The 14,647-nt window shown below is 39.0% G+C and overlaps 1 long non-coding RNA gene across 2 annotated transcripts in view; it reads left to right on the top strand.

The window, feature by feature from the left end:
• The window catches only part of LOC130889087 (uncharacterized), a 143,945-nt gene that overhangs the window by 128,912 nt on the left and 386 nt on the right, over nucleotides 1–14,647 (top strand). For both annotated transcript variants that reach the window (XR_009058489.1, XR_009058488.1), the window contains one exon: nucleotides 13,293–13,371. This is a non-coding gene — a long non-coding RNA (uncharacterized LOC130889087). The remainder of the gene's footprint in view (nucleotides 1–13,292; nucleotides 13,372–14,647) is intronic.

Below are 14,647 nucleotides of genomic sequence, written 5' to 3'. Positions count from 1 at the left end.
CTGTCTCAGATGTCCAGTCTAGACTTCTCAGGTAGAATACAGTAACCCAAAGTACAAAAAAATTTTTAAATAATTACTAACTTTAGTGTGTGTATATCACACACAGTGTTTGGATTATTGTAGAGTTAAAAATAGTAAGAGTTGTTTATCTGAAACAGAAAACAGATTTGTCAAATTTGTCCAATTTGCTCAAAGGCTGTATGTTCAGACATGTCTAAAACTTACTTGAAGTGAATTTTTATTAACCTTGCCTAAAAGTATTTGAAATCATATTTAAAGTTTTCTAGGAGGCCCATATCAAATTTGAACTTCGCCAGTCATTTGCCAACTTACAAGTCAACTCTAGTTTTTACAAGCCCTAAAATCTCCATCACCAGTCATGTCTGTCGAAAACTTTCTGAGACTGATGAAGATTGTATGAATTTCTCCTTCACTTACTTGTAACATTAGGATGCTCCATTTTAAAAACTCCAAGGTAGCTTCCTTCTCAGAAAATACACTATACTGTGGCTCTATTGGGTTACTTCTTTAGTAATATGGCAGGATATTAATGAAAACATTCCACATATAATACTTCTTTTTTATTAGCTTTATTTCATATGCATAGGTCTGAAGGTGTCACTTGTTTGTTCCCGGCTGCCCAGAACCGAAATAATCACACAAAACTTTATTATTTAAATCACTGCTTGGCCAATCACTTAAATATATTCCCAGGTAGCTCCTAAATCTAGAATTAACCCATTTCATTATTTTATATTTTACCACGAAGCTCATGGTATACTGGCAAGGTTCCAGCTGTCAGCTCATGACTTTCCCCTCCTCTAGCGGCTACATGGCATCTCCTGACTGTCAGATCTCCTGGAACTGGAGTTACAGAGAGTTGTGAGCTGCCATGTGGGTACTGAGAATTGAACGCAGGTCCTCTTGAAGAGCATCCAGTACTCTTAACCACTGAGCTGTCTCTCCAGCCCACAAGTAATACTTTTGAGTATTCTCTTGTCCAAGATCCCCCAGAAAGCTGTAAACTGATCTGATAGTGTTGTTGCTTAAATCATTTTTAGAAAAGGCAGTAATGTGTTCTTTTGTATATCTTCCTCTAATGGCAAATTACTATTTTCATCAAGGTAGATTAGATTTTGTTGGAACCAAATGAAAGTTATTCTGAGACAAGCATTATGCATAAAACAAAACTAAATAAATGGACATCTTGGACTAAAATTGAGTGAGATTTAAAAAAAAAAGAAAATGGTCTCTTTTCTAGAATTCTGGAAAAGCAGCTTGCTTTAAGAGAGAAGTTTTAGAGGTAGTATTGGTGAAGACCATGTCCCTGAAACATGGTTATTGCCTCCAGATTTGATGGAAGATGTGAATTCTTTGAGTTGGTAACAAAGAGTCACCTCTATCAAACCACTAGTGACTTGCAGCAGTTCACAATAAGGTACTGAAAATTCTGTCCCACATGATTTATTACTCAGATGCTCTTGAAAATAACTTTTCTCCCAAGGCAGAGCTTCTTTGTAGTTAACTTTTCAACTATTTTTAAGAAAAGGAATAGCTAATGCTTTGGTTTAATATCTCCAGCAGAAATACATTTATATGAGATATATTATGTATATAAATATATGGCCATATCTTACTCATGAAATTATTTTATAAGTCTAAATATCTATTCTTTTCATTTTATACACTATATTACAGATGAGAATAGGGGAAAGGAATGTTTTTAGTAGGAAAAAGGATTACATCAAATATTGTTTCACATGTAAAGATTTGAAAAGCAATTCCCAATTAAAAATAAAGAGAAATAAATAAATGTTTAAGCCAGTCAAGTTCAGATGTATTTTCAGGCCTAGATAGAGAGTATAAAATCAGAAATTGAAGAAAGTAAGGGTTAATTTTGTCTCACAGTTTGAGAGTACAGTCCAATATGGCAGCAAAGTCATGGTAGCAAAAATGTGAAGCAGTTGGTCACATTGCATCCGCAGCCAGAAAGTAGACAGACATGGGTGCTTATCTCACCTTCTGTTTCCTTCCTTTAAGTTTTCATTTATATATGTTATATGCATGTATAATGCATGTGTATACACACAGACACACACACACACACGTCTTGCTTTCATGTATGCCTGTGAACCATGTGCATGTTTAGTACGAAGGAAGGCCAGAAGGCATTGGATGCCCTGGGACTGGAGTTACAGACTGTTGTGAGCCATCATATGGGTATTAGGCACTGAAACGGGACCGCTGGAAGAGCAGCCACTACTCGTAACCATTGAGCCGTCTCTCTAGCCTTTCTCTCCATCCATACCCATGTGGTGGCTCTACATCTTCTCTCCCTCAGTTAAGCATCTCTGGGAATGACTTGGCTTAGGGAGGGATGCTTGCAGCAGAGCATGAAGGGAAGTTCAACTCTTGGAGGTCCCTGTCTGGCTTTAGGGATTGGTGATAAAATAGGTAATTTACATTCAGGCTATTTTGTTGCTGTTGGGTTGTGTATTTCCAGGATATTGATCTCCAAGTTTTATAGGCTCATGTGTTTGAACAGCTAGTCCCTATGGTGGTGGTCTTTGAGAAGGTTGTGGAAGCCTTAGGAGATAGAAGTGTATTATTAATGGTGGGCCTTGAGTTCAACAGCCTGGCCCTGCCCCACTTCTTATTCATTCCCTGCCTACTGACTACTGATGCAATGGAACCAGTCAGCCTCCAGCTCCTGTGACTGTGCGTTCTCCACCATGATGGACTGCATCACCTGGAACTGTCAGCCAAGACCAGTCTCTCCTTCCTTAACCTGATTGTGTCAGGTATGTTAGCCCAACAAAAAGAAAAGTAAATGGTGGGATTGTGAGTCTGAGAGTAGCTTAGGTTACATCTGCGGTCTTGTCTGAAATGTTTTTAATTAAAGTAAATTAAAACTGGAAATACCATACAAGCTTACACTCCCACTTTTGGTTATATGCTTCCAAGAATTGCAAGCTAGATCTTCAAGAACTATCTGAACACACTTGTTCGGTGCAGCATTATCAGCCATAGTGAGAGGTGGAAGCGCATGCTCAGTATGTGTGTGAAGCCTTGGGTTCAACTTCCAGCCTAGAAAAGAAACAAAGAAGCAGTCCATTGGTCATTGACCGATGAACGAATCAACAAAATGTGGTATGTACATACAACTGAATATTACTCAGCCTTAAAAAGAAATTCTGGCACATGTTATAACATGATGAATCTTGAGGACAGAATTCTAATTGGAACAAGCCAGCCACAAAAAAAAAAAAAAAAAGACAAATGACAAATGATTCTACTTAGATGAGATATCTAAAGTAGTCAAATTCACGGAATCATAAAGTAGAATGATGGTTACCAGGTACTGTGGAGGAGGAGAAGTAGGACATGCTATCTAACAGGTATAAAGTTTCAGTTCTGTAAAGTGTGTCAAGTTCTAGAAATCTGCTACATGTAAGTTTGAATATAGGATTCCCTACTGGATGATACACTTAAAATGATTTTTAAAAACTTGTTAAATATGTGTGTATGTACATATTTATATATTTATGTATGTATGTATGAACCACAATAAAGCCTCTGAAAAGTGTTTTCCTATCTGTGTGTTTAGTCAAATGATTAAGAAATCTCCAAGCCAGACTTCCTAACTGTGCTGTCTTCTAGTTTTGCGACCTTGGACATGCTATGTAAACTGTAGTTTCTAATTGTGTTGTCTGGTTGGGGTAATATTCAAACAGCAAGGTGTAATCATTGTGCTAAATAAATGAACTATCCTCTCTGTCTCACTACGATGAACCCTTTCATGTGTGTGGATCAGCAATGGCTGTAAGTGACTGTTCCACCAAAGAGTTTGTTTTCTTCACAGTTTATCTTTCTTTTGAATATTTATGGTTTTGATGATATAAGTAATAGGGATTTTTCTTCTCTTTTCTTTTTTTTGGGGGGGGTGTTTTGGTTTGGTTTTTGGTTTCTGATTTTTTTCAAGATGGGGTTTCTCTCTGTAGCTTTGGAGCCTGTCCTGGATCTCTCTCTGTAGACCAGGCTGACCTCGAACTCACAGAGATCTGCCCTTGCTGGGAGTAATAGGGACTTTTAAACATACATGAAGCAAGTCAGACACACAGTTTCAGTAATGCTAAAGCAGTCATTTTAAGGAAATGTGGGCTCTTCATTATATTTCAGATGCCCTAATGTTCTTAACCTTAGTGGTGATAAAGAAAAATACTATTATGTGTAAAAAAGAAAAAGTAGTTTATAATAATAATTTGTAACTGATTTATGAAAAATATGGCTTGTAAGTCCCTGAAATTTTTATAGCAATTTAATTCATTATTGGAAATGTTTCATATATAGAAAAGAAATATATGTGGGTATGGAATAGGTGACAATAAGGTACTTTGGATGCAAGACTGCAGAAGAATTTCGTATAGCTGAATTATTGGTCCATTATTTCTGCAACACTGCAAAGAATTACAGTAGATTTGGTGTTGGTCTGCTATTCCCCCCTGGAAAGAATCAGATCTGGCCTGCTCTATCTCTCATTACTGTGATGATGGCTGAATCCAGATGCTAAACACTCAGGGGGCACTCTACTGCAGTGTGAAAGACTCTGAATGAACATTTCATCCCCCAAGAATGTAACATTCCAAAAGAAAACAGCCCTCCTTCTGACACTAGTAAAATTGTGAAGGTGTGTGATAAATCAGCGATCAAAATGAAAGGCCAGAAATTGCTAAATGTGTACTGCCCCTCACAGGGGGTTTCCGCTTTTTTCTTTCCAATACATAAAGCCACACGTTATAACTGTAACAACAAAGCTTGTGGATACAAGAGCAAAAACAATGATAAAATGTTTGAACATTAAGTCAAACAATTGCTACACTGCCCTTAAGAAAGGTATTCTTTTCCTTCCTTCCTTCCTTCCTTCCTTCCTTCCTTCCTTCCTTCCTTCCTTCCTTCCTTCCTTCCTTCCTTCCTTTTATTCCTTCTTCCTTACTTTGTTCCTGTGTTCTTCATCCCCCCCCCCCACTCCTTACTCCTCTCTCCTCTCTCCTTTTGGTGGTGCTCAAGAACAAACCTAGGGGTTTACACATAGTTTACCACTAAGCTATGTCCCCAGCACCAACAAAAGCAAAGTGACTCTAATTGAGAGCCTAGAAATACATAATTAGAGATGCACCTACCTATGGATCACGTTCTGAAATGGGCAGAAATGTTCCGTCCTTTGGACAGTGGTTTACTTTACTTTCTTTTTCAACTGTTTTCTTCTTCCTTCCCTTTTAACAGAAATTTTTATGTCTTCCTATTCATAAAAGATCAACTATAGCATTTGACAATTCCATTTACCTGAATCAACTTTCTAAAGAAATGAAAAAAAACTCTAAATAAAACCATAAACCAAATTTTATTTATATAAAAGACAAATAAATTTGTCTGTAATCTATTTTTTTCCCACCAAATGGTCAAAATATTTTAACTGAAAATATGCCAAAGATGTTTTTAAAAATACTCATCTCCAAGTTTGGTAACCAAAAAGTGAAATACTATATTTCATCATAATATATATCATATCACTATAATATATAATGCCTGTCTGTGTAAATTAAAATATACTAAAATGAGTGTACTTGTTTTACTAAAATAAGGAATTCCTGACATTTTTTTCTTTTTACTTAAAAAATAATGTGTATGTGTACTTGTATGTGTGAGTGTATGCTACTTGCAGGTGCTCATGGAGGCCAGGAATGAACTTTGGATCCCCTGAAATTAGAATTACAGGTGGTGGTGAACTGCCTGATGTAGAGGCAGGACTTCAACCTGGGTACTCTGCAAGAACTACAAGTGTTCTTTCTTCCTCCAATCTATTTTAAAAATATTTTTTAAAGTCACTAAAATGTCGACAAAATTATTCATTGTGATATCTTTTAGCTTGCTTATGAAATGACCCTAAAAGGCTGATGTATTTGAACACATGGTCCCCAGATGATGGCATTGTTTTGGTAGGCTTTGTCTAACTGGCAGTTGTGGGCACCCAGGGAAGGCCTTGAGGATTAAAACCCCACCTTTACTTCCAGTCCCAGTCTCTGTATCTTGATCCTTCAAGGTGTCGTGAGTCTCTGCCGTGGGCACCTTCATGGATTCTCCCACACTTCCCCATCCGTTATGGACTAACCTGTGAGCCAGAATAGTCCGCCCTCTTATGAGTTGTTTCTGTCAACAAAAAGTTGAGAAAAAGATCACACATAGTGTTATTTGCGTTTATAAAGTGGAAATAACCCCTATGTCTAAATTTATAGTAGGCTATAATAAATTGTAATACATTTATAACATACAAGCAAAATGACCTTGAAAGAGTTTTACCACCATTAGAAAAATATCCCATGATAATGGCTTCTTCAATAAAAGAAAATGGGGACAAAAAGAAAAAAATCAGTGGAAGAACGATTGAGGAAAACATCAGACCTCTTCATTGACATATCTCTGACCTACACAGATACACACGCACACAAACAGGCACACACACACATGGGCACATGCGCGCTCGCGCACACACACACACACACACACACACACGCACAAGTGAGTTTGGCCTAGTAAGAAGGGTTGAGGTTGAAGAGATGGGGGAAAGAGCATGATCTAGTTGAGTCTTTAGAGTTTAGCAGAAGGAAGAGTAAAAGGAAGAACAGGTCCTTTGAGGTCCCCTTGAGGACTTTCAGATTTCGTGGTAAGAACAGTAAAGGACCACTGACAGTTTGGGCTGAGGGTCCTCAAGCTTTCACTGTCAGAGTGTTGTTTTGTTAGCTGCACTATAGAGAGTCGAGTGGATACAGGAATAAGCCTCAAACATGTTCCCATAGCTGCAGGTGAGACACAAATTGCATATTAGGCAGGCTTCAAAACTGCAGTCCGATACTAAAAAGATGACTCAGTGGGTGGAATGTTTGCTATGCAAACGTGAGGACTGGAGTGCAAGGCTCTGGCACCTAGTCAAAAAGCCATCTATGCTGGCGCTCACCTACAACCTCAGCCCTGGAAAGGTGAATGTGTAAAGATCCTGGAAACCTCACTGGTCAGCCAGGTTCAACAAATGGTGAGCTCTGGGGTCAGGGAGAGATGGTACCTGAAAATAAATAGAAAGCAGAAAATGACAGAGGAAGACACTCACCATTGGCCACTAGTCTCTACAAGTCCACTCCTGAGTGCACAAACAGGCACACAGGAGCACGCACGCACACACAGACACACACCACACGACCACCACACCTCCCTCAACAAATATCAAGACAAAAATCAAGTGCAAAATGTTATGGGAGTCTTAGAGATGGGCCCTTAATTCTGGGAATTTCTAGAGTTAGCCAGAAGCAGCAAGAGAGGAATGGAATACCAAGCAGATTAAAAGCACTAAGCCTTGAAAGCATGATCGACACCTGTCTGACACACACAGGTACAATTAACACCCTGAGTTTGAAGGCCAAAAAGTCAGACCAGAAGAGAAAGGTCCCATTCACTGAGTATCTTCGAAGCTTTGCCAGGTGGGTTAGAGTTTGGTCCATGAGTTAGCAAGTGATGGAGTAATATTTGATCTATAGTAGGAGTGGAGCAGGTGGGTAAAGCAGAACACAGCAAACCTGGTTAGCAAAGAAGCGGGCCGTTAAGCAAGAGATAGCAATGGAGACACAAAATACAAAAATATGTGCACTTGACAAATATTTGGAACTACTCCTAAATGAACGTGTCTGGAAGGCACTGTCTATGACTAGTCCTGAAACTTGTTTCAGCTTTAAGTACAGTTGACGGTGATTGGCAGTAAGCAGGAGTCAGTGTGTGAAGATGGATGGTTTTAGAAATCCCCTGCTTTGCATCACTGAAGAAAATCATGACCAACTGATTTCCCATAGAAATAAGCACCAGGAGAGTATGAAGGGGGAAATTCCACTCAAAATTATTAAAGGAAAAGGAGAAAGCTAAAATCTCTACAAAGGAAACAACAATAGATGTGTACCCACGAAAATGAGCAAACAAACAGTGTGACCTGAGCTATAGAAACAAGCCTAAAAGTGTGACATGTTTCCTGGTGTGGAAGATGACTCAAACCAGAAAACACAGCTTCGAGGTGAAAGAACTCACCACAGAGAAAGAATACATTTCCAGAACATGGCAGCAGATACGCACAGTCGACTATGCCAAAGAAAATCGGGGAGTGGTCATTTGAAAATATACTGAGATTGTTTTAAAGACCAAAAGAAGAGATGAGAGCAGTTAATCACGCCAGTGCACAGATCATTCCCACAGTGGCAGGCCGTGAGTCCTGCTATGTGCCTATTGCTGCCTTCTAATCTTCCCTAAAACACGTTCTGTTCGGCCTGACTTGACACATGATAGGTGCAGGATACGTCTGTGAAAGAGAGATTTACTTCTCCCTGACAACTCCTCTATCCTCCGCCTCCTGCACTCAAGGAAGTCATCCAGACCAGAACACTCCAACCTCGTTCCCACCCTCGCCTGCCAGGCAGTTCATCTCCATCAGCACTGAAGACTGGGGAAGGACAGGTCTCCCTGTCAGAGAACAAGTACCAGGATTCAAGGAGTTTGCTGGCTTTGCCTTTTCCTCCATAGTTCTCATTCTTTTCTAGCCATTGACTCTAGGAATGCCACTAGTCTTTATGTCATCCAAGGGATCTTCAGAACACAAATATGCTTATTCAGACTAAATCACTTACTAATTAACTCAACAGATAGCTATGGTAACGAATAAGCGTTGCATAATAGTGAACATGGCCTGTCTTTGCAGAATTACTATATTACTCAGGGTTCTCTAAAGGAACAGAACTAATAAAATTTGTATTTGCAAGTCTAAGTGGACTTATTAAAGTGTCTCACAGGCTGTGATCCAGATACTGCAGCTATGAGTGTCTCCCATAATAGAAAGGCCAACGACCCAATAGCTGTTCAGTCCACAGACTAAACATCTCATCTGCCTCAGTATGATGCTGGACTCTGAGGATTCCAAGACAGCTGCTTCAGTAACAGGATAGATGAACTTGCCAGCAAAAGTGAGGGCAACCAGGCAAAAAGCAAAAGCTTTCGTGTTCTGTGTGCTTTTATTTAGACTGCCACCAGAAGGTGCGACCCAGATTTAAGGTGATTCTTCTGACCTCAACTGATCCAATCAAGAAAATTCCTCATAGTTGCTTGCATTTTAGTTGATTCCAGACATAGCCAAGTTGACAACAAAGATTATCCATTCCAATCACCTTGAACCAAATCCACTAACCAAATAAACAAGGCTTTGTGATAGGAAACTGAGAGGCACCTTCCTGAATAGGCACATCAAGGGAGACTTCTCTAGCCATACACAGAGCCTCACGGTGTCAGCTTATTCTGGGTGTAATAACAAAAAGCTCAGGAACTGTGCTGTTTTCTTTGGAAACATTTATAGGCCTCCCTATTCTTTATATCCATAGGTACATGGAATATAGGCACAAAAATATACTTCATTACTGACCTAGTAAAACTAAATATATTGGCCTCAGTAGCACCAGATCCTGCCCATCCATAAATTAATCTACCACAGTGATCAGTACCACTGAAATGGTTCAAGATAGGTAACATAGATGTGGAATATTTTATAAAAGACACAGAGAAATAGAAATACTTAACAGATAAAGAGGTATTCTGAATTGGTTAGTGACTTATTTAGATTATGGAATCTTATAGACTCACAAATCTGAGATTCCTATGACATACTCCAATGTACTGTGAATTGTTACATTCCTCCCAAATAACTGAGTTGTTACATTCCAGGTCCTAGTGTTGGGGAAAGATGAGGAAGAACAGTGACAGTTCTATTTCTTTGCCTCCTTCTAGTTACCTACTCGGGGGCCACAGAGCTCTGGGGCAATTAGCTGTCAATTCTAGCATTATATGAGGTGATTAGTGAAGAGAGTGGGTTAAAGTTCTCCCAAGGTGCTTTTTCTCTGTGTGATTCTTCAGTGATGATGACAGCAGGATTGAGTGAGGCTTCTGGAAATGCTCACACAGGCATTGGGTGTAATCAGTACATGGGGAGTTCAGGAAGGTCCCTCGGGAGCAAGAGAATGAGGTCAAGAAGAAGTCATCTTCCAAAGATAATACAAGAAACAGCGAGTACTTTGCCATAAGAACCAAACAAATAAGACGCATATATTAGCTGTGTGTATGCTTTTAATCTAATCAGATCAATGCGTAACAATGCATTCTCATAGATATCATTGCTTATACTATTGCAGTGTAATTTGTGCTTTATATATCTAGCCTTCTGCCCTGTTATGAATTCTTTTCAGAGAAACATTATTTCAGTGGGGTTTACTCTATGACTCTCACACTGTCTGGCACTGATTAAGAACTGAAAATGCATTGACAAAATAAAATTGAAATTTAACTGAAGAAGGCAGATGTACCAAAATACAATAAGCACCGTACATAAAAGGATAATCAGATTAAGGTGACATCATTGCTCTTCAGAAATATATAAAAGAGCCATTGCTTCTTAACAAACATTCTGATTGTTAAACTTGTGTCTGTTGTAGACATTCATTTGAGAATATCAAATACAGATCTTTTAAGATCACATAGTTCTGAATACTTGGCTTTTATATACCTTCATTTGTTTCTAAAACATTTATTATTTGTTATGCACAAGGTACTGAGGCAGGAATTAGAATTATAGTAGTATCAAATAGTTGTCATATTCATGTTTCTCAAGCATGAGTTTGAATGTAATTGGCTCCCATAAGCTCATTGGTAGTGGCACAATTAGGAGGGGTTTTGGAGCAAGTGTGACCTTATTGCAGGAATTGTGTCACTGTGGGGGTGGGCTTTGAGTTCTCTTATGTTCAAGCTATGCTCAGCGACACAGTTAATTTTCTGCTGCCTGCAGATCAAGATGTAAAACGCTCAGCTCCTTCTCCAGCACCATGTCTGCCTATATGTCACTGGGTCCAACCATAATGATAATGTACTGAACCTCTGAAACTGTAAGCCACCCCAATTAAATATTTTCCTTTTTAAGAGTTGCTGTGGTCATGCTCTCTCTTCACAGCAATAGAAACCCTAAAACAGAAGTTGGTACCAGGAATAGGGTGTTACTACGAGAGAGCTGACCATGTTTTTGTTTGGAAGAATTTAGACTTCGATACTTTGGGTTAGTAGGAATATGGGACATGTGATTGTGGGATCCTGGCTCAAGAAGTTTCAGAGAAGGATCTTAGTATGTTGCCTAGAGATCATTCTTGTGATATTTTGGTGAAGAATGTTGCTAGCTGCCTTTTGATGTTGTCCAAAGAGTCTGCATAAGGCTGAAGTGGAAAGATTTGGATTATTTCTATTGGCAGAAGAAATCTCGAAACAACCTAGTATTGACTATGTCGTGTGGTTATTAGTGTTAACTCTAATGAAGATTTATAATGAAATGAAGCCAGTTGAGAAAGTAAAAACACAATATGTACAATTCAGGGAGAAAAAGAGCAACAGGAAGTCAAATAGAGCTAAGTCCTATTTTCAAGGAGATAAACAGATTAAGAAATGAAATAAAGGGAATGGTGACCTCAGGGCAAGATTCTACCCAGATCAGTTTCCAATTTGTAAAAAGGGATTAGAACTAGGTGTGATGGTGCACAGCTTTAATCCCAGCACTCCAGAGGCAGAGGCAGAAGGATCTCTGAGGTTGATGCCAGCCTGGTCTAAAGATTCAGTTTTGGTAGAGCCAAACTTAGGGAACAAGCGTAAGCTGCTCTCCATGACCCCTTCGGTCCTGCAGTTTTCCTGTTCCCAACACTAGAACCATGGGGACAATTCTTACATGAAGTTCATCTGCCAGCATAAGATGCAGCCTGTCCCCCTAATCCTGAGGAAATACTCCCAGATTTAACCTCAATGATGCTGGTCTCTTAATTACAACTGATTTCCCATATTAAACTAACCAGCATCAGTTATCCCCCTGAAACAAAGGTTTCACTTCAGTCATGCTGGTCTCTTGTGACCCTGATAGAGTCTTTGGAGGACTCTCAGACTTCCCTCTGAAACATTCCAAGCCAGGCCTTCACCATTCCCTATCACTCTTGGTATTGTCTTCAATGTTCCCAAAATAGCTCAATAAGCTCTGGACACACAGGGCTTTTTGAGCTCCAGGTTCCAAAATCCTTCACAGTTCTCCAGTAACAACCTGGTCAGGTCTATCAAGGCAATAGTCCACTCTCTGGTGTCAGTATTTGTTTTAGTTTGCTTGTTGTTACTGTGACGAACAACATGGCAAAAGCAAGTGTAGGAGCAAAGGACTTTCTTCATCTTTATAAGTGACACTCTGCCAGGAAAAAGAAGTCAGGATAGAACTCAAAGGCAGACACTGAATTAGAAGCCTTGGACAATGTTGTTTATTTGGGTTGCTCCTCATTGCTGCTGGTCCAGCCTGCTTTCTTAGACAACCCAGGATCAACAGAGCAGCGACGTATCCCACAGCAGCCCGAGTCCTCTCATACCAACATCAACCAAGAAAACAACACACACAGACTTGCCTACAATCCAGTCTGGAAAATGGAGGCATTTTCCCAGTTGAGGCTCCTTCTTCCCAAATGAACCTGGCTTGTGTAAAGTTGGAAAAATAATAAACTAACCATCGTGCAGTCTAATAGCAGAAAACAAGGCCTAGGTACAAGGTACACCATTACAAGCTCTGCAATAAAACCTTGTTTTTAAAAGAGAATGGTAGCAGGAATTATTTCAGGTCTGTTTTGCATATGCAAAAACACAGAACTGGGGAAGGCAATGTTTCAACTATGTCTTCGAAAAATTACATTAACAGGGTGAAGGGAGAGAGAAGACTATTTTAATCTGGAAAGTTTTACTGGAAAGAAAACCAAATGATATTGGAAGCTTGAGCAGAAATGGTTGTGGAAGGGGTATATGATTCTGAAGAGAGAATGTCTTCACACAGTGTACTGAGGATGCTAAAATGTATGCAGTGAACCAAGACCATGCCTAACAGTGACCTTTGAAGTCTCCAAAAGGATGATAGGGCCCCACAATGATGATTCCACCAGTACTATGAAACACCACTAAGCTGACAAACATCACCTAAAGATTGACTTTGGACTACAAACAGCTCAGGATAATTTCAAGGTGGCTTACTGAGACAGTCCAGTTTCACAGACTACTGTAGCCAGGACTTGAGACAAGACACACTTTCCCAAAGACTGGACAACAAATGATACAGCTACCTCTTCCAGAACTTGACAATTAACCCAAATTTTTCTTTTCAGGATCCCCTAAAGATGCAGTCACCCCTAGACAGCTGGAAGTAAATTTAAGAACACGATGCCCACACTTCCAATAGTTGCGGTGGGTAGTTTTTGGCTTTTTTTGAGGGGGCATTATGGATATTTATCATTGTTTAGGGGGATTAGTTACAAGTTGTTATTGGTAATGGTCACTAAAACTGCTGAACAAAGGAGATTAGATTCAGAGTTCTTGCTTTGATAGGATAATAGGAACATTATTGGATCTACTTTTAAATCAAAAGCAATTGCAAGTTCTAAATATTTTACATTGAAATGTATTTTTGCTTGTTTTACAAATTCAAGGCTATTTTTGTTAGAACACACTTTACATACATTTCTAATATTGTTCAAGGTATTGTACCTATACAGCTCATTAACAATGTAATGCAAATTTCTAGTTTTTATACCAACGATTTAAGATACTAAGGAAATGCAGTAACTCGTCATCTATTCTAATCAAACGTGTAGTACATATGACGTATGTTTTCATGGTCAAATAGAGATATATTTTAGATATCCCAAACACTTCAGAGAACTGCGGAATATGACATTTAAGATGTTTTAACAACATAGGTTGTTTTTTTATGACAATGAGACATGCCTGCTCCTGGCACCACCAATCTATTTCAGAGAAGATGATGGGCATCAAAGAAACTCTACATGGAGTTTACTTTCTTTGTGGCAAAAGTAAGCTACTGGGAAAGAAAGTGTTCTTGCTTCAACTCTGCCAAGCCCCAAGAAGACTGTGTACAGGGTGTCTTCACATCATGATATGATTGGTTTGTGCTTTGCATAATTGCTACCCCTTTGTAACTATTCCTTTTGGGCTAGAATTATTTTCATTCTTTGTTTCTGAAGAGCTCAATATGGTGATCATTTAATGGAGAACATACAGTAAACATGTTATGGATTCGTAAGAATCAAACTTTACCTCTGACACTACCAGAGTGAACCAGATGAATTCTCTGTAATACTTCTGTTATGAAAACATCAGGAAGTGACTACATCAGTAAAGTTAGGTTTTCCATATTTAAAAATATAAACCTCCCATATACCAAAAGAAAAAATAAAGGAAAAAGATTATTCAGTTAGGAAATTTCCAGAGGAAAAATTCAGGCCAATCAATCAACAGTCTCCATTTAATCCAGTTTATAAATCTACTCCAGCTTAATTTGAAGGGGAAAAATATCACTTTCTTCATGTCTTTTCAATTTAAGAACTCAATAAGTGGCTCTCATGGTCTATCTGGTCCAGTAAAATTTTTCCCATCTTACTTTGAAGGCCCCCACAGCCCGCCCACACATCACTCATCCAACCCACTAGCCACACAACTGTCA

The sequence above is a fragment of the Chionomys nivalis genome, chromosome 17, assembly GCF_950005125.1.
Source record: "Chionomys nivalis chromosome 17, mChiNiv1.1, whole genome shotgun sequence".
Lineage (NCBI taxonomy): Eukaryota > Metazoa > Chordata > Mammalia > Rodentia > Cricetidae > Chionomys > Chionomys nivalis.
This window is presented reverse-complemented; position numbering and strand designations above follow the sequence as displayed.